Raw genomic sequence first — 20,592 nt, 5'->3', positions numbered from 1 at the left:
ATATGATACGATTATATTTACTGTCATATTAAAAAGCTAGAGAATTTCATGTTAAAATGTTTAATGTTCTTGCTTTCTCTCAAGAACCTAATGTATTTTAAACTTCAAACATTTAAGAATAGATTCTACGAATTGTGACTAATTCAACAAGTGAATCGGGCGACTAGTGAGAACTGGTTACATGACATCTCTGGATAAATGCCATATTCGCTACTAATAAGAATTCAAGTCTCCTGAACTTGTGCACAGAGTCCGTAGATATCCAGAGTACCACAATCCTTTGCGCCGGAAAACCGACAAATCAGTCATTGCAATTCCAGCGCAGCGCTCGCTATTTGTCGCATATGCTACAGTTGTATAGGAATGAAATAATATAGTCTAAGTCAGAATCAAATAACCTACTCTTAATTTTAAGGGCCACGGACACTGCCTAAATTGAGCTTTACTTTAAATATTCCTATCCCAAGAGTGTTGAAATGGAATAACAATGGCGGCCGATCAGCTGATTGCGCTACTCTGGGTATCCACGAGCTGCTTGTGCATAGCTGAAAGCAATTGTATACTTCGGGATGTAAACAGTTACTGTACCTTCCCGGCTATCGAATTGGAAATAATGAAGTCCAGCCTCCAAATTCTTCAGATTCTGCGGGTCCCCCTGCCTGACTCTCTTCTCCCACTCCGCATTCCAGTTGTTAAATGCCCGCTGTTGGTCGCTGCTCGAAGCCTCCACCATCATCGGCGTTTCCATCTTGTCATTCTCTTCTTGTCGATCTAAAAGGAAGTGTAATTCTTGGTTAAAATCTTCGTAATACACTGATTGGTAACTACGAAGAGGATAAATGGGTAGCTACTGTCCAGCCGAATGCTTATGTCGCATCCCGGTTTGCCCCAAACGTTTCTCCTGTCCTCTCTGTAAGAACTAGTGGATACTCTTCTCTGCAAATATTTGCTGTACAGAATTGGAAATTTACGTAGTATTATACAACTGTTTAAAATAATTTAAAAGAAAGGGCACGGTTAAGTAAGTAGGCCTAACTGCTATGTGATTTCCCCTGTTTGGACGACCCTGCGAAATAACCACTCGGACGGACAGTAGTATGGTAACTTGTACGTCTCCAAACTATTAAAAATAAGTGAATCATAAAAGTGAAGTCTGAAAAGGAATCAAAAGATGAATCGCATAGTAACGGTTACTTCTAGTATAGGTACAGTATAACCTAAAAGAAAAATACATTCAGGGAACTGAAATGATGGAAGTTTAGACTTTCATTTAAAATGAAATTAATTTATCCATATTCTTTTATTCACAGATGGCTCCTAAATGTTGTGTGATTGTGTACCAGCAATTACCAGAGTGCTATAAGTGAGAGTGTTATGTTACAGTTCTCAAATTTCCAAATGAAAAGGATAAGTTATGTGGCTAGAAGCTACTCGTATATCTCGAAGTGTCTTCACGTCAACAAAGCATTCAATTGTTTATATTAAACACTTTGAAATATAAGAATTAGACACGGATTATCATTTAGTTGTATCCCCTATTAGAGTACCATAACCATGGAATAAAAGAAAGAATAAAAATTTCAAGCAAGAAAATAATAGGCTTAGGTCTATATTTAAAATAGATTTATTGAGAGATAGTAGTATTCAATGGCTTTATGAATGTAGAATAAAGGAACACCTTCAACAAATCAAAATTTCAGGAAACATAGAAGAAGAATGAAATAACTTTACATATATTTAAAAAAGGCTGCATTTGAATTTAGTGCCCTAAAAATTATAGGTAAAAGAGAAAAAAAGGCATACCAAAATCGAATGAAGATATCAAAAATGGTAAAGGGGAAGCATATCTCCGATTTTTACAATAAAAAAACTTGAAGATGAAATAGTACAGTAGAAAGTGGGCAATTGCATTGATTAATGCACAAAATTGCTTTATCCTCGTCAGATATGCAATAGCTTCCTCTACATAATCTGCGGTCTTTAACCGTAACAAAAAATACATTCAGTCATTCAGTCATTCATTCATTCATTCATTCATTGTTCTCCCAAGTCCAGGTTTTCCACTGCAAACCCAGCGTTCTCCAATCTTTCCTATTTTCTGCCTGCCTGTTTGTTTCCTCATATGATCCATATATCTTATTCTCGTCTATCATCTCAGATCTTTTTCTGCCCCCAACTCTTCTCCCTTTCTCCTTTCCTTCCATTGCATCCTTCAGTAGGCAGTGTCTTCTCAGCCAATGACCCAACCAATTCCTTTTCCCCTTCCTGATCATTTTCAACATCATTCTTTCTTCACCCTCTCTTTCCAACACAGCTTCATTTCTTATTCTGTCTGTCCAATTCTCATGTTCCATTCTTCTCCATATCTACATTTCAAATCCTTTTATTCTCTTCTCTTCACTTCGTCGTAATGTCCATATTTCTGCTCTACAAAATGCTAAACTCCATACGAAGCACTTTACTATCTTTCTTAGTTCTTTTCCCAAAGGTCCGCAGAAGATGTTCCTTTTTCTATTAAAAACTTCCTTCGCTATTGCTAGCCTCCTTTTGCAACTCCCCACTATTTTCCCACCTCCCTCCTGATATTCCCATCACATCCACTCTGTTTGTTCTTATTGCTTTCTTCAAATTTTCCAACTTACCTGGCTGCAGAGTAGCTCCAGTTCCAGTTGCAGTCGTCAGTCTTCTTTCTTCTTTTTCGTGTTCTGGCATGAATCGTCCTTCTCCTGTATCCCCCACCCGGACATCCGATTGGGGGGATAGTTTACGTCCGGAATTTTTTACGGGAGAAAAACTCATCATGCAGTTATTTGTAATACTATTCTTCTTGGGATAAATAAATGCGGAAGCTTCCCATTGCTTTCCGCACACCACTCTCTCTTTCGCATCTTAAAAGATCCCAGGGGGCCCCAGCGTGGAGGTGAGGAGAGTGGATTTGACTAATTAGGCCCTCCGGACTTCACCGAAATTCACCACAAGGGTTAAATATCAGTTCCATCAGGGTTTTTGACCCGATCAGAGACCGGGAAATCCCAATTAGTCTTTGCCCCCCTTATTGAGTCTAAAGCATTATGAAGGTCATCGATGTGAAAAGGCCAACTAAGATCCTTATCGAACATGATACCAAGAAAGTTAGGCTTCCAGGATGATTTATGATTAAAGTTATGTCATTGAAATACTAGATATGTGAAATTAACATTATTACCTACTAAGAAATAAACATGATGTTCTGGCTACATTAAGAATAAAATAATTAGAACGACACCATTTTTAAATTCACAAATACCATTAATTATTAATTTTCAGTTTGCGCAATACCTAGATGTGAAACAGGAACAAGATGAAGTTAAACTTATGTGAAGATTAAAGAAACTAGCACTTCAATATTATTAATTTATGCAGTGATAAGAGAGATTTTGAAACAAATGCTGTGTGGATTGGGGGCACACAGGTAGGCTTGGGATAATTTGTATTGTTCTATGAAAGCCCCTTGAATCTTGGTGTCCCTGAGTGAAAATATGTCTAGCAGAGCTCATATTTGAGTGGATGAGAAATTGCATGTGAAAATTATTTTATGTGCTGTGCACTTGTCTTTGGACTGACACTAAAGACAGGTAGGTCCAAACATTGCAAGTCATCATGATGATCAGCACAAACACAACTACCGCTCAGACAACACTTTCTATAGGTTATGTTTTGCAGAATTCCCCAGTCTTAGTATTAAGTATTCATGTTGTAAATTCGTGTACGTTACACTATTTAATATGAATACTGGAATAATCTTACTCTCGCTGTTTGTGTTTGTTGTGTACATCATAAAAAGCATACTTAAAATTACAGCACTTTTCATTTCCACGACTGATCCATTAAAGTTACACTAAAATGTTAACCAGATTGAACAGGCGTTACAAAGAGCGAACAGCCCGTCTCAACAAAATCGTAATAAAAAAGAAATATTACGCATTCTCATACGCACTAAGTACTTATTCTACTCAAAATTCTTTCATGGAGTGAGTCTTCATGGGAGTCCACCTGTATCTAGGCAACAATGTCACACGACTGTCCACAAATAGCATATAGGGGTTCTTGTTTACTGCGCATGCGCAGTGTGTTGTAGGCGAAACTTATACAATAAGGAAACTCCAGATTTTTTCCGTATCTGTACATACTCGTAGATCTGTGTTTGTAACAACTGGTGTTGCCTAAACTCCAAAAGACACATACTATTTTGTAGTCGTTAAAATCTACATATTTCCACACATTCGAATATACAAGCTATAAAAAAATCGGTATAAATTAATTTTAAGAATTAAGAGAATTGCCCATTCAAGACGTTATGGACAAGCAATAACTTAACTTGAATATTTCTCAAATCAAAAGCCTTGTATTCCTAGAGGTAAATAATCTTAAACCCTCACTTCCCTGCTACTGCACTGTGGACCAGGAATATTGCTGGAGTAATAGTTCATGTTATTTCAATTATTTTACCTAGACTGCACTCCATTTCTGAAATCTGTGGAGTAAATCGACGCATTTGGGAGGAGCCTACGACAAACAAATGGGCGGAGTCTATCAGTGCGGGAGTATATTGCGAGCTGCATCGGCTCACAGTCGCTATGGGGTAAGATGCGCATGACAGAAGGTGATAGGTAGAGGTGGCATTTTAGACTCTCGTCTTCAATCAATGTTTTCCCCCAGAGCGGTCATTGGACTGGCCCCCTCCACTCACCACTTGCGCAAAGGACTTGTTTCGGTTCCTATACTCTACAGATTCCAGAAACGGAGTATAGTACAGAAGATGAAAGCCACAAGGTCTAAACCTGTTGGTGAAACGTTTATTCCATTAATTCCGTTGAGTATCCCATCTTTGTCTGGTATTCTGATGTAACCTGATGCTCGAATGGGTTAGTTATAGGGTCCCACTCCATGGGCTGCATGTCATTCTCTGCGTCGATGTCTTCCAAATGCATGGGCTCCTGTTATTCCTACAAAATTTCGAAAATGTGGAATAATAGATGGTAAAATTATAATCGACGATGGAGTAGTTTTAATGGCAATAAATTTCGTAATTTTGGCTCTCTTTAGAACAAAAATAAAGTGGAGTGTCCCATGTTGTACACTGACGCAATTAAATTAGTCTTATTCCTGAATGGGTGGATTCTAGCTATTAAAGATTTAAAGTTCACTTTCTATGAAAATTATCTCTGTCGCAAGGTAGATGTCTCTGTAGACCTACAATACTTACTTACTTACTGGTTTTTAAGGAACCCGGAGGTTCAATTCCGCCCTCACATAAGCCCGCCATTGGTCCCTATCCTGAGCAAGATTAATCCAGCCTCTATCATCACATCCCACCTGCCTCAAATCCATTTTAATATTATCCTCCCATCTACATCTCGGGCTCCCCAGAGGTCTTTTTCCCTCTGGCCTCCCAACTAACACTCTATATGCATTTCTGAATTCGCCCATACGTGCTACATGCCCTGCCCATCTTAAACGTCTGGATTTAATGTTCCTAATTATATCAGGTGAAGAATGCAATGCGTGCAGTTCTGTGTTGTGTAACTTTCTCCATTCTCCTGTAACTTCATCCCTCTTAGCCCTAGATATTTTCCTAAGCACCTTATTCTCAAACATCCTTAACCTATGTTCCTCTCTCAAAGTGAGAGTCCAAGTTTCACAACCATACAGAACAACCGGTAATATAACTGTTTTATAAATCCTAACTTTAAGATTCTTTCACAACAGACTGGATGATAAAAGCTTTTCAACCGAATAGGCCTAATAACAGGCATTTCCCATATTTATTCTGTGTTCAATTTCCTCCCGAGTATCATTTATATTTGTTACTGTTGCTCCCAGGTATTTGAATTTTTCCACCTCTTCAAAGGATAAATTTCCAATTTGTATATTTCCATTTCGTACAATATTCTCGTCACGAGATATAATCATATAACTTACTTTGTCTTTTCGGGATTTACGTCCAAACCTATCTCTTTACTTGCTTCAAGTAAAATTCCCGTGTTTTCCCTAATCGTTTGTGGATTTTCTCCTAACATATTCACGTCATCCGCATAGACAAGCAGCTGATGTAATCCGTTCAATTCCAAACCCTCTCTGTTATCCTGGACTTTCCTATTGGCATACTCTATAGCAAAGTTAAAAAGTAAAGGTGATAGTGCATATCCTTGCTTCAGCCCATAGTGAATTGGAAACGCATCTGACAGAATCTGACCTATACGGACTCTGCTGTACGTTTCACTGAGACATATTTTAATTAATCGAACTAGTTTCTTGGGAATACCGAATTCAATAAGAATATCATATAAAACTTCTCTCTTAACCGAGTCATATGCCTTTTTGAAATCTATGAACAACTGATGCACTGTACCCTTATACTCCCATTTTTCTCCATTATCTGTCGAATACAAAATATCTGATCAATAGTTGATCTATTACGCCTAAAACCACACTGATGATCCCCAATAATTTCATCTACATATGGAGTTAATCTTCTCAAAAGAATATTGGACAAAATTTTGTACGACGTCAACAAAAGTGATATTCCTCGAAAGTTATTACAGCTAGTCTTGTCCCCCTGATAGGTACGATTATGGACTCCTTCCATTGTTCTGGCACAATTTCCTTTTCCCAAATAGCAAGTACAAGCTTATAAATTTCGTTACATAATGCGCCTCCACCCTCTTGTATTAATTCTGCTGGAATTTTATCGATACCTGGAGACTTATAATTTTTCAGATTTTTTATCGAAATTTCGACTTCAGAAAGTGTGGGTTCGGGTATAAATGGCTCAGCAGTTTGTATTTCAATTTCGTCCTGATCATTTGTACTTTGCCTATGTATATTTCGTAGTTGCCCAAAATAGTTTTTCTATCTGTTCAGGACTGAATGAGAGTTTCATCCTTGATCACGTTTATCCTTGCCAGTACCAAATCTCAAAACCTTAGTCCTTTGCTGTGGTCGTGCCAGAGAATCAGTCCCATTCCGAGGCTTATTTGAAGGTTTCGTAACAAGCTGCTTTTTACGGTGATGGGTTGTTAGCCCTTCGCCCAACCCCCCCGCCGGAGGACCACCCCTCATCGGCTGTCCGCTTATTCAATATATTCACAACTAACCTCCATATCTGGAGGCCGTCTCCTCGATCCACAACCTGAGAACGCGCCATGCCGGTAGACCTACAATACTGCAAGAAACTTGGATGATCTAATCAGTGAATTACATGTAGATCCCTGGAATTGTTTCGAAAATTCTGAAAGACTTGTAAATGCCGCCTAAAAATTTTCGGAATGCTTGGAATGTAATTTAACACAGCTAGTGATAACCGGCGTAGATGGAGTAGGGAAAGGGACACAAGTGTTGGGGATGTGAGTTTGATTATACTTCGGTTAATTGATTATATGTGCATATATTTTTTCTTTCCATGCTCTGGGGGACAGTGCCGAAAATGCAGTACACAGTGCAGCTTTCCACATTCGACCGTGGAAACACAAAATGTATGAACTTTTTTTTTTCCGGCAGCTTATAAGTCTGTTATATAAAGAGGTCACTCAGCGTCGAATGAATTGGTGGAATGGAGATGATATTGTTATGCGACCGTCAACTTAGGTCGGATGACTTGCTGAACGGATGATTACTGCGTTCGACTGCCGCTCACACTTAGGCTTATCAGGATTTCTGACATCACCATTACACGTATAATGTAAAAGAAACTATTTTACTGAAAGAGCTGGGACTCTCAGGATATCATAGGAAAACTACATGATTACTGAACTCAGGTTCTAGACTGAATTAGTTATGAATGAAACTATGCTCGATTTATTAAATATATACAAATATACATAACAAGTTACTTACAATAGTATATCTCTTGTCTCTGCCGACGCCATTACGACTTGGTCCTCGATCCCTGCCCGACCGTGTCACCATCCGACTGTATCCTCTCACCATCACTTTTTATGTTCTCTTATCGGTCTCCCGAACGGGGTACCACCCACGCTATCGGACAGGTGAGATAGGCTTTAACCCCTTTTGATTATTCGTGCTTGAAGATGTCGTCTTAATCAAACCTCTGTTACAAATAATTCGATTGATTGCAATACAGTGATAAGTCGCTTTAATGAGATTACGCGTAAGAAAAGAAATCGAACAATGCGTGATTTAATTTAACCAATTAAAATGCATGCTTTGTTCCACTGGACCATTGCGAATAGTCCAGCAGTAATTCGTGGCGTAAGAATACATTTATCGTAGGCAGTGATTTACCGCTCGCGCGACAAAACTCTTTAACGCTGGCTAAGCATCTATTTACTTCACAAGCTGGAATTGTATTACATTTCTGCTAAAGACCATGTATTCCGCTGACACTGTTCCTGGACTGTTTCAGATTTGACACCCCACAGGAAATCATGCTACAGGGCGTTCTTATGCCCTGAGGCATAACAATGCCCAGGGACGTATTTTGCGGGCTACCGGCGGTAGCCCAAGGAAATTACAAAAGAAAAAGTTTATAATATAACATAATGTAATAATTTTGTATTATTAGTTTTACCATAGTAATTAAAATTAAAGTAATTGTTAGATATATTTTGTGTAATAATAGGGTCAGCGGTAGCCCAAACCCTTTAACCAGTATACGCCACTGAATGCCCCTTCATTTCAAAAAGACGATGCCTCAATGGCACGTGCTTTTTCATTGAACTTGTTGTCTGGCCTAGTGATTGTGGATTAGATTCTGGAATACATTCACACACACAAGCAACAGAGAGAGTTTACAGAGAGTTAATCTCGTGTCAGGGACTCTTTCTGCTCAGAAAGGCTTAAGGGGTATTTATTCCTTCGCCATTGGCTTTCACATGCACATCATGTATACTATGAATCTGGTGGTCGCTGAATTACATAGGCAGAGCGGAATCATTAATAACGTTCATTTAATGTATTCTAATTGGTTTTGGATTTTCCGTGTTAAACTTTGAGATACTGTATTCTATGATTTTGTGTTGGTTCGGTTCGTTGCATGGCGCCAGCTATAACACTTATCAACTCTAGGTACAATAATAGATTTTGGATACTTCTTTTTCGTTACAATAAAATTTCACAATATGGGATATTATTAAGATAACATTATTTCTCTCTCTCTCACACTCATTCACTTTTATTTTTTCTGGCCCCGATATATATTCTTTTCTTCTCATGCATACCTCACACACACACACACACACACACAAACACACACACACACATTTTTTCAATGTAATTCACTCCATTCTTAAGCTAAAATGTTTATCCTAAAAGCATTCAAGTATTAACTCTGTTTTTTGTGTTGGATCCCTTTTCGTACATACAATATTCTCCTTCTGCTGACACATGCGGTTGAATCCCATGCTAGGCGCTGATAGTGTTCCAGCTGGCGAGTGACGTCACCTATCCTTCGTGGCTCCCGTTGCTTACGCTGCCGTTCATGTCATGGTGGAAACATAGTAAAGGTGTGGGACTGCGCATGCTGTTGCGATAGCGACCGAGGCGTGTGACGTCATCTTTATTGCAGACAGCGATCGCAGCTCATTGCGTTGAGTACATTTTCTTTAATAAACCTAACTAGACATTAATTACAATACATAATTTGAACTGATTGTTGCCAATGTTATTCATATCCTTTTCATTGTGCGTTTAAGTTCATGTACTCTTTAAAGAGTTATGAATAAAATTTAAAAAACATATAAAAAATTAACAGTAATAGCTTAAAAGTCGCACCCTCAAATCTGCCGTCCTAGGCAGCTGCTTAGTGTGCTGAGGCCTAAATACGCCCCTGATTGCATGTAGGCTACTGTACCTGTTAACTTTCAGCGCAACAGGAGCATCCAGCACTAATGTAACAATGGAAAATCGCGGAGCCACTGAGTCTACTGTCACAGAGGAATGCCAAATACTAATACAAAGAATTCAAGAATTAGAAGAGAAGAATTACTCTCTAGAAACGAGGATTAAGGAATTGACAGCTTCCAACAGGAAACATGAAGAAGGCAAAAGAAAATTACATGAGAATGTAATTTCATTGAAAAACATTAGACAAACAGAAGTTAAATCTAAAGTGGCTGAAATTTTGAAACCATTTTTCACTATTGGGCAAATTGATGCTCTTTTGAATAAAAAACGTAGGGTGAAATGGTCTGTAGAAGATTACGGTACTGCAATAACACTTCGAAACCTAAGTCCAAAAACATACCGATACTTAAGAACAAAATTAAATTACCCGTTACCTGATTTGTCAACTCTGAGAAAATGGGCAGTAAAACAATTATCGCTTGAGGAAGGGGTACTTCATGATGTCTTAAAATTGATGAAGGCGAGAGCTACAAATATGTCGGAGTTAGATCGTGTAACAGTATTAGCATTTGATGAAATGTATTTAAATGAGGAGGTTTCTTTTGACAGTAGGGAAGAACAAATAATTGGACCTCATAAGGCAGTGCAGGTTGTTTTTGCACGTGGTTTGTTTGCAAGGTGGAAGCAGCCCGTATACTATAAATATGATCAGACAATGACAAAAGAAATCCTAACAGACATAATTTGCCAGTTAGAAGGCAGTGGTTTTCAAGTTATGGCCACAGTTAGCGATTTAGGTGGAAGTAACAGAAAATTGTGGCATGATTTGAAAATTTCTACCAAACTAAATTGCAGTTTTCCTAATCCAAATGATTCAACTCGAGAAATATTTTTTTTCAGACGCTCCACATTTATTGAAATTACACAGGAATCACTTTCTAGATCATGGTTTCAACTTGAACGGATTGAACATTTCATCAGAACCAATTCATGAACTTTTACGTGCATCCTCGTCCTCTGATACAAAATTAGCTTACAAGTTAACTCCGTTACACTTAAGTGTCCGTGGTACCCAAAGACAAAAAGTTAGTTTGGCAGCACAATTATTTTCCAACAGAGTTGCAAAGGCTTCGAAATGATGTGGTGAAAACGAGCTGTTGAGATCAAATGAATGGAAAGAAACTTCAAAGGCAATACAATTAACTAATGGTTGGTTTGATTTATTTAATACCGTTTCTAAATTCGGTACCCACAGTGGGCTGCATAGTTACGGAATAAACCTTCAAGATCAGAATATTATACTCTCATACCACAGTTAAAGTAGGAGAAGCAAACAGGAAATTACCTTATCAAGAGGGGATTCTAATAAATAATAAATCATTAACATTGTTGTATGAGGCAATGAGGTACAAGTACAAAATTGAATATATCATCACAAGAAAACTTAACCAAGATCTGGTAGAAAACTTTTTTTTTTTTTTCGGAAATTAGAAGCATGGTAGAACAAACGTTCATCCCTCTGCTTTAGATTTTAAACATTCTACTGAAGTGGTATGTACTAGGTCGAAATCCATTATCTCAGTTTTGTAAGAACAAAAACACCTCCGATTTGCTTTCGGAAGAAGAGGCATTAATAGTGGGTCCTAGTACAAGCCAATCAGAAGTCAATGATAATCTGCAGAAAGAACTATGTGCAACGGCAGAATTTCTTAAAGGCATTCTGAAACCGGTTAAATTTACCAACGATCGAGATCCTGAAGAAAATATAGGCCTCCCAGAAAAAATATGTGAAATCTCTGCAAGACAGCGGATATCCCAGGAAGGATTAAAATATATTGCAGGATATGCTACATCAAAACATATGGACCAATACCCGAATCTTGGAATTCCCACAAAATTGTCAACTTCTGCTAATCAAAAAGACTGGATTACTACAGTGTCCCGTGGAAACTTAATTCTCCCTTCTAAGGATCTGCAATTGGTTGCCATGCTTGTTGAAGTATATTCTCAGATGTGCACGAAGATTCTGTTTCTCATGAGAAATTTATAATAAAAAAGACTGTAAATTTGGTTAATTCTGCCATGAAAAACGAAGCAGAAATCAATTCTCCTCTTCCGCCAGAAGTAATTACGACATTGGTTAGAACAAGAACATTTATTAGAATTAAAGAAATTAATAAAATAATAAAAATGTCTGGAATTTCAAAGAGAAATATTATAAAGAAAATGAAAAAGATTGCATAAGAATAAGTATTTACTTAACAGAGTGGGATTTATAATGGTGAAATTATGTTATGTCGTGTGTGGAATAATAAGGTAAATAATGTAGTAGACTATATTATGTCTCCAATAGCCTGAATATATAAAAATATTTGTTTACTATAATGACAAATTATTCCAAGAAATTCATATACATATGTTAATGAAGGTTCAAAAGTATTTGAATTCATGTACAAAATAATGTATGTTATAAACAACTGTATAGATCTAAGTATGTATATATTTATTACACATTGTATTGTAATAATTATTATAAAACCACGTGTATATTACAGAAGGCAATATTATTAATGACACACTGCCATATCACATTGTTTCTTGAAACTTGAGTTTAATATGTAATAGATCATAATTTTATTACGTTATCATTTCAAGGTAGTTCCTATTGTACTTGAATTCATGTGTAATATAATTTGTGTGATATATGGGCCTAATTTTGTGCATATTTGTAGCATAATGTATTATAATTATTATAAAAGTACGTGTATATTACAGAAGACAATTATTAACGTTGCACTACCATATAACATTATTTGTTTACTCTTGAATTTAATTTATTGTTCACTATTTTATAATGTTATCACTTCAAGATAGACCCTATTATAGCCTATACTGTCAATATTTACTGAATACACAAACCATGAGTTTTATTTATTCATTTAAATCTATGGACGCAGATCTAACCATCAACAATCTGTTATGTTGACTGTGTCATTCGAGTGCGGCCTGCAGTAAAGGTGACGTCATGCGCAGACTGAACGAAAACACGCACAGCTTGTCCCACACCTCTACTATGTTTCCACCATGGTTCATGTTACACCACCGGCGTCCGGCAGTACGTCTTGCATTCTCGAAGCCTAGAGTACATACAGTACATAAGTTCGAGTAGCACAATGATTAAATTAAGATAAGCATTTACTCAACCACGAAAGAGTTTTAGTTATGAATGTCTAACTTCAATTTTCACATCAACTGTCTTTTCTTTAAATCATCACTTGAGATACGTTTGGATTTGAATATTTACACATATATATTAACCTTCAAGACAATAATATCCTTATGTTAAATTGATCCTAAGCTTAGAAACATATTATGTCATTGTTCAAAATGTTTCGAAATCTATATACATATTACATAACAGTTAACTCGATGAACATAATTATTTATGATACAGTTATTTTAAGTTACAAAAGTAGAAGTAAATTTTACAAGTCCCATTTTGAACTTTGGCATCTCCAGGTGAGCTTCATGCCCAACTTAACATTATACAATATACTTAGGGTTTTTCTTGGAATGGACGATATCACGTCGAAGGTCGTTCAGATCCGATGACACAGGCTTCCTCAGTTTACTCTGGCTAGAATTGCGGCTGAGTAGCTGAAAATATTGTTACATCCGGGGAACAGAGAGTATAATTCTCGTCCCCATATTTTATTAGATCACTTTTTTTTGCGACAACAATTAGATAATCTGTAATCCAATAGGTTAGTAAATATTTCTAGTTCGCAATCCGTAGCGAGGTGAAGTTGGTTGGCTCCTCTGTTCGGCTGTTTCATTACTCACACTGGGAGCATTAAATGAATTATGAGGAGAGTCGAACTCATGGTCTGGTTCAGCAGAATTGTGTGCCTGGGGAGGATCATCTGATCTCACTTTCCACGAGGCGAGAGGGATTTCGTCCTCGGACTCAAAATCTTCATCTCTTCCTACTCTTTCTCTTAATTCGCTTAGCGGTATCTCATTTTCCGATGCCCACGCGTTTTCTTTCGCCGTTCTGACATTTCACTGATTATTCCTTCACCTTGGGGTTCTCTGTTCGATTCCATTCCCAGGGGTCCTTCATCATTCTCCCAATAGTGCGTATACATACTTTCCGTATTATTTTTGGTAGGATGAATGTCGTCAACCTGACATCGGCACAACTTTAATCTATTTACACGAACTACTTGTGTTCTACCGTCTCCGTAGCGAATGCGGTAATTGACTTCATTTAGTATTTCTACTGTCTCAACTGGGCTTGTCCATGGTTTAGCTAATTTCTTCGTTACTTCCTTTTTCAACACTGTGCTTTGTATGAATACTTTGTCTCCTAGCTCAGATGTTTGAAGTTTCACATTTCGCCTCATGTTGTACTGTCTCGCTTGCGTTGTCTTACTCTGCTTTAACCGTTCTCTAACCACTTTGTAGGCCGTCTCTAGTTTCCTGGCTTGGCCAACTATAGGGTCGGATTCTATATTTTCTCTTGGAAATTTCGGACTCATATCAACTGGAAATGGCAGAGGCATTTCCTTGCCATACAAGAGAAAGAATGGGGAGTACCCGGTCACCGAGTGGGGTGTAATTCTGTACGCCTTCTGTACTATAGCTATCCACTTATTCCAATCTCTTTGGTCTTAACGCACAAAGTGAAACATCATTGCCGTGAACGTTTGATGACTGCGTTCAACTAGTCCATTCGCCATAGGATGATACGGATTTGTCTGTATTTTCTTTATGTGTAGCAATTTGCAAACTTCCTTGAACAATGTAGATACAAAATTTCTGCCTTGATCAGTTAATACTTGTTTAGGGGTTCCATGACTAGCAACTATTTTTGTGACAAATTCCCTAGCTACAGTTTCCGCAGATTGGTCAGGTATCGGAATAGCTTCACTCCACTTCGTGAAGGCAACCATGAAAATCAATAGATAGACGTTTCCGGAAGTGGTCTTTGGAAATGGACCAAGGATGTTCATGCTAACTAATTCAAAGGTTTCACCACTTCACCGAACTCCTGAAGAGGGCTACAGGATGTTTTCCTGTTTTTCTTTCCCAACATGACATGCAATTTGCAACATAATTTTCCACGTCTGATCTCATATCTAGCCAATAGAAACTTCGACTTAATAAGTCATAGGTCCACCTTTGACCTTGGTGTGCACCGATTGGTGAATCATGATATATTTTTAGTATAGTCAATCTCAATGGTATAGGTACTACCAAACAAGGTTCACGGTCATTTTGAATTCGAAACAAAATCCCATTGTCATCTAATTTAAACTGATTTGCGTCATTCAACCATTGTGCATATTGCGGTTCGGCAATTGTAGATTTCGAACGGATTGAGATTCCATCTTGTCGATCGTAACAAAGGGCACTTTATGAATTCTAGATAGAGCATCTGCGTTCTGATGTTTTTTTCCTGGTTTGTACTGAATCTGAAAATTAAATTCAGAGAATCTGAGCGTCCATCGGAGCAGTCTCGAACTCGTCCATTCTGATGCCCAGAAACTTGCTGAGATGGTAACATTTACTTCAACTCTGGCAGAGAATGTTAGTGCTAAAGTGCGTCGGCTAGATATTGCCAGGGTGAGTGATGATTTTAAGCAGAATACATTTTCTTTTTGAGAAATCAGAGAGATTAAAGTTATAAGTGATTTAAAATTTGAATTTCTTAGATGTATAAAGGATGGATAAGGGATGACTATGGTATGAAAGGTGGATAAGAGCTGATTATCGAACAGTTTAAATATGGATGAGGGAGAAGAAATGAAGACAATACTGAAGGAGCTGGAGAGGTCCCATCTGTAGGAGAGTGCTGAAAGATCTATGGACAAAGAGAGAATAGTGTATATTGGAAGTCAATGAATGTGGAGTGTTTTAAAACCCTTTTATTACATATCTGTGCATGCGTGCATGTGTGATGTAGCCAATTTCTCTTTAATTTCCTGTCCAGTTTCAACATTATTGTTTCTTCACCTACTCTTTCTAGCACTGCTTCATTTCTTATTTTGTCTGCTGTCTCATACAAAGTCACATTCCACACAAAACTCTTCACTGGTCTCATAGTTCTTCTTTCAAAGTTTCGTAGAAAATGCTCCTTTTTCTATTAGAAACTTCCTTTGTCATTGCTATTCTCCTTTTGACTTCCTGGCAACAGCTCATGTTCCTATACCAAGTATCTGAAGCTGTCTACGTGTTACTGACTCATTTCGAATTCGCACATTTATCACCTTTATTTTTCTACCAGTAACCATGGTCTTCGTTAACTTCATCCCATACTGCTCTCAGCTCTCATTTAGCTCCATTAGCATATTCCTTATTATCATCTTCTTTTTCTACTAACAACGCCATGTCGTCAGCAAATCTTATGCACTTTATTCTTCCTCCTACTATCACCCCTTCTGAAAATAATTCTTCTCTAAATCCTCCAAGTAGATGTTAAACAGGAAGGTGATGAAGAGCTTTCTTGTCCTTACTGCACTTCCCTATGACATTTCTTGACCTATTCTAACTTTGACTCGCTGTTTCATATAAGGATCACTTAATAGCCTCCTCTCTTTCCTAATCACACCACTTTTCATCACGATTTGCATAAATTTATTCTAGTGCACTTTATTAAAAGCCACAGATATTACATACGTTTCTTTACTTTTTTTTCCAGATATATCTTGCTGATTGCAGTCCAGTTACATCTCTCGTACCTTTTCCTTTCCTGAAGCCAAATTTTTCCTCTTTCAACTTTCCTTCCTCTTAGAATATAAACATCGATTTAGTATTCGCAGGAGAATCTTTGCCAAGTGCGATATCAAGTTGATAGTCCTGAACTCATTACATTTTTGGGCATTATTTTTCTTTGGTACTGGCAGCATCACTGTCTCCGTGAAATCTTGAGGCCATTTGCCTTTCTCATATATTTCGTTACACAGTGATAGAAATTCTGAAAGTTGTCTATGATAAAAATTCTGAAAGTTGTCATCTCTCTTTTTTATGAATGGGGATAATAATATATGATAATTTCCTTTCATAAGGTTTATTGTTTTAAATTTTTAACAGATTTATATCCCTCAAGTCTGGGCCTTCAGTATCTTGGTCGTTGTTTTGTGCTTGATATTTAATAAACTTGTTTGGGGGTGAACAATTTAACATTTCGCTAAAGTGCTCCCTCCATCTTGAAATTTCATTTATGCAGGTCAGCATATTTCCTTTCTTATCTTCAGTAGTTGGATATTATGGCTAATGATCTTTTTTCATTTTGAAATAATAGTGATAACGGGCTATTTTTGTAATAATCACAGATCGAAGTTTTCTATATATTGGCAGTAATATTTAATGTACATTTTGTTCATTATTTCTTGAATTACTTTGAGTGGTTAAAATCAAATGTAACCATCAAGGTTAGGTTGGAATATGGAATGGTTGGAAGAGAAAGAAAATTTAAAAAGGGAAGGAAAAATTTTGTGTAGTTTTTAATGCGACTTCTATCTCACTATACTGTTATATTACTGTAAAATCTTATGATTATTTTTCATTGTGTAGTTTTTAATGGTTTTCACAATATCCTGTTGCATTACTGTATGCTATAAAGCATTATTGTTTTAATTACATGTGTTCTATAGAGCAGGGTGTCAGAGTTCAGATCTTCAGCTGTGTAGTGGCGGAGTGCAGACTGCTCTTCGAAATGAAGATTATGAGGAAGCAGCAGCCCATGTACATCGCTTTCTTTCAGTGGATCAACATCTTCTGAAACAGACTGTAGCTGAAGGTATGAATTTTTAACGTCGTAATGAACAGAAATTTAATGTAAAATGAAACAGTTGCTGATTCAAGAGATAGTTATTGTAACTGCTGGTAATCAAAAGTGCCAAAACCTACTGCACATATGAAGATATAACTGCTAGTGTTAGTGTATACAGTAGCTTAGATTTTTTATGTACTCTGTAGTCTATTGTTGCCACGTTATCAGAGAAGCTCTTTATATGCCATATGTTGAAAGATTACCTTGATGGTGAAATGATAGCTAAGGATGATGAATAGAAGTGAATTTTAATATAGACGACGACAAGCAACGGGTAAATTTTGCCTGGAGATCTCTCATTCAGGGACAGGCTTCTTTCACTTGTTAAACTCTGACGTATGACCTGATTTTACTTTTCTTTCAAAGAAAGTTTTGATAAGAGTTTTCATCATTCTTAAAAATACCATTGTGTTCAGGTAGGTCCAAAAATAACAGGCCATCTACTGCTAACAAAAGTAACTAAAAATAACTATTTAAGCAATTGGTAACGAAAGTAACGAATTTAAAAGACTTGAATAGTCGTGAATAACGAAATTACGCATATTATTATTCTGCTTCACTTATTTAATGTTGTCACAACTGCCTCTGTTACAGTGGTCGATAGTTAGTGATTACATACGTAAGTCTGATATAGTCTGGAAGGCTGGGAGAAAAGTTGGCTGCTCGTCCATTGAACTGAAGATCAGATGACTTGTGGAACAAGTCTGATGTTACCGAACGAGTTGGCTCAGGTAGTAGCATTTGAGACTCGCATTCAGGAGATCCCAGGTTCAAACCCCATGGCCGACCAATCTGACTGGTGTTTTTCATGGTTTCACTTAGTCACAAAGGCCGGATTGAAAATTTGCATACCATGATTCATCATCACCTCAATCACCAATATCATAAACATTAATCGAAAATTTGAGTCGGTTACCTACACACAAACTATCTACAACACAACAATAGAAACAGGAATAGTAAAAGCGGCTTACTTATATACCCACAGGTACTAAAACACGCGAGATGACCGTGAATGTTAAAGCGTGTATAAATAAACTTAACAAAAAAAAAAAGTCTGATGACAAATCATTAGTTAAATAAAATGTGTTTAATGTTTTTTCATTGTGCTTATGAATAATTCATAAGTTGTAGTATGCAGTGGCGTAGCCTGCTTTTCAGACTGGGGTATGTAACCCAGTTAATATAGTTTGAAAATGGAATTTCTCATATCTGTATCCAGCATAGCATATATACCGAATACAATTGAAGGGCTCGGTGCAATAAGGTGTTGACCCACACGTAGTTACTTCACAGTGCCTGGGGGTATTTCTACTGCCAACGTTACTCGTCGCCGTATGATCTTTGCTTTCTCCCTCATAAGAGCGAAAAGCGAGCCAACCTGCTTTGTTAGAGAGAGAAAACAGAGACTGTCGTTTGCGCGGGTAGGTTTGAACCATTTAAAGTAGGACGCACAGGCATCGAAAATTGAGGTACACAACACCACATTGACAAGAAAATGTCGCCAGTTATTGTTAGGTACTGCAAAACTCCAAACTTTTATATTAAAAATGAAATATTAGAATTCACCAATATAATTTACACAGAGAGACTTCAGATATTCTGGTTTAGCACATTATGGAAATTGTTGAAATGAGTAACATTTCAGACAAAATATTAGGAATATCAGGAGACAATAGAAACAGCAATTTTGGTGATTTAAAAAGAAAAACAATTTATTTTAGAAATGAAAAAGAACTGGATGGGCAAATATAAATGGAGTAGTAGTATAATACACAATGCTGTACAGAACTGGTGTACATACTCGTATTTTGGCAGTTGGCATTCAGACTGTTATAGGAAAAATTTTCCAATTCTTTCGTTCGTTTACTGTCAAAGTGGAAAATTTAAAATCAGTCTGTGAAATTTTTACAAGAGAATATAAAATTATGTTAGGCCAGGGTTTAAGTGACAGTCGCATTTTGCTACTTCTAAAAACGCAACAAGCTTTGAATGTCTATGTGCAAAAAATGCAACAATCACATTGGACTTCAGAAACGAGGATGGTAATGGAGAAAATGAAATCAGAAATGTGTTTGAACTTATCTGAATTTAAATGAAATGCTAATGGCATGGGTAATATTCAAAAAAGGATTGAGCAATAGATGTTCAGGAATTGATTTCAAAGAGTTGGTGCAATTAATGTAAGTCAAGTGAACAATTTTTTCTAATTGATTTATATAATTCCATGGCATACCGAAAATTGTGAGCAAGGATTTAGTTGCATGAATCTTGTCAAAACTGGAATTAGAAACAGTCTTTCAGTAAAAAGAGTTAGCACTCTGCTAACAATAAATCTTGAAGGGCCTACCAGTAAAGAATTTCAATGTTTAGAGTGCCCATAAAATAACGTATTTTAATGTGATATAAATTCAGCAGTAATTGATTCTAAACATACGAATGTCTAATGATTTACTTGCATAAGTGTATCTAGACTGTGATAAGATGGATTGAAAGTAATAAAACTCCAATAAACAAATTAACGTAACTTTTTGTTTCTGCATACTTAATTAATTTTATCTTTCTGCACAATTATTCATAATATTGCACAAGCATTTCGCAATTTGCACAAATATAATTTTTCATTTGTGGATTTTTGCAAAAATTATTTATTTTCTAGCTTAAACCCTGTGTTAGGCCACAGCAAAACCAGAAGACTTTCTTTGAAGACTGCTTTAAATCGTTTCAATGACATGTATAAACGCTTCAGGTCTTGCTTCTTAAGCTTGGATACATGACATTGTCCATGCATGCTTTGTGATTTCCTTCAACAAAAGAGAGAACTTTTCCTACCTCATTTTCTTAAAAAGTAAAAAAAGAATAATTTCTAAAGCTGTATACTGATGATTGAGCGTAAGGATGCCTCAGCTATT

The 20,592-nt window shown here is 36.9% G+C and overlaps 2 long non-coding RNA genes across 2 annotated transcripts; one reads left to right on the top strand and one right to left on the bottom strand.

The window, feature by feature from the left end:
* Window positions 1-7,813: 7,813 nt before the first annotated feature.
* On the bottom strand, window positions 7,814-9,445 carry LOC138696139 (uncharacterized). Its single transcript, XR_011331255.1, has 2 exons — window positions 9,363-9,445; window positions 7,814-8,016 (listed from the first exon to the last, which is right to left on the bottom strand). It is a non-coding gene; the product is annotated as an uncharacterized lncRNA (long non-coding RNA).
* Window positions 9,446-14,952: 5,507 nt separating this feature from the next.
* Window positions 14,953-20,312, top strand: LOC138696138 (uncharacterized). Its single transcript, XR_011331254.1, has 2 exons — window positions 14,953-15,471; window positions 17,502-20,312. It is a non-coding gene; the product is annotated as an uncharacterized lncRNA (long non-coding RNA).
* Window positions 20,313-20,592: the final 280 nt, after the last annotated feature.

This window comes from Periplaneta americana, chromosome 3 (genome assembly GCF_040183065.1).
Source record: "Periplaneta americana isolate PAMFEO1 chromosome 3, P.americana_PAMFEO1_priV1, whole genome shotgun sequence".
Taxonomy (NCBI): Eukaryota; Metazoa; Arthropoda; class Insecta; order Blattodea; family Blattidae; genus Periplaneta; species Periplaneta americana.
Note: the sequence above shows the minus strand (reverse complement) of the source record. Positions and strands in the feature narration are given on the sequence as shown.